This window comes from Cryptotermes secundus, unplaced genomic scaffold, assembly GCF_002891405.2.
Source record: "Cryptotermes secundus unplaced genomic scaffold, Csec_1.0 scaffold19778, whole genome shotgun sequence".
Lineage (NCBI taxonomy): Eukaryota > Metazoa > Arthropoda > Insecta > Blattodea > Kalotermitidae > Cryptotermes > Cryptotermes secundus.
Genome location: NW_019745568.1, coordinates 1 through 708, shown reverse-complemented (window position 1 = coordinate 708; position 708 = coordinate 1).

Here is a 708-nt window from a genome sequence, read left to right as displayed (position 1 = left end):
AACCCCCCCCCCTCAGCTTATGGGTTAGTGCCCAGCCTTTAACCTTACCTTTCTCTCCCCTACACAAAAACCACGCTTGTCCCAGCTCCCTTCCCCTACCCCTCCCACACTACTGCTTTCACTTGTATACTTGCCCTTCCCCCTACCCTCTCTGCTCAAACATAGCTGTGTATATTTCCACACAGTCTGCTTTTACCAGTTCTCACGTTCTCTTCGCTTGCAGATTTCTTATATTTTTTCTTCTACCCTGAAGATGGAGGCGATACGTTCCTCCGAAACGTCGGTTAACACCACATATACACGGTGCCAAATCCCAGAAGACTGCTTTCTTCATAGTCACTGCCGTGAAAGCCTCAAATCTTACATAATGATAACACTTGTTGCTACTTTGTTACACTGTCAGTCCTTGTAGACATGCTAAACTGAGTCTTAACAGTGACTTTATAGATATGCATACCCCAGAGAGATGCAGTTTTGTGTGTGTGTACTGCACTAGAATATGAGCTGGAATAGGGTAGTTCGTATAGCGACTGGGTATGGGCTGGATAGAAGAGGGGTCAGTTTTGAGTCCCGGTAAGGTCAAGAATATTCTCCATGTTGTCCAGACTGGCTCTGGGGCCCACTCAGCCTCCTACTCAATGGGTACCAGGGGTAAAGTGGCTGGGGGCATTAAGCTGACCACTCACCTCTAACTAGTGCTGAGGTCAA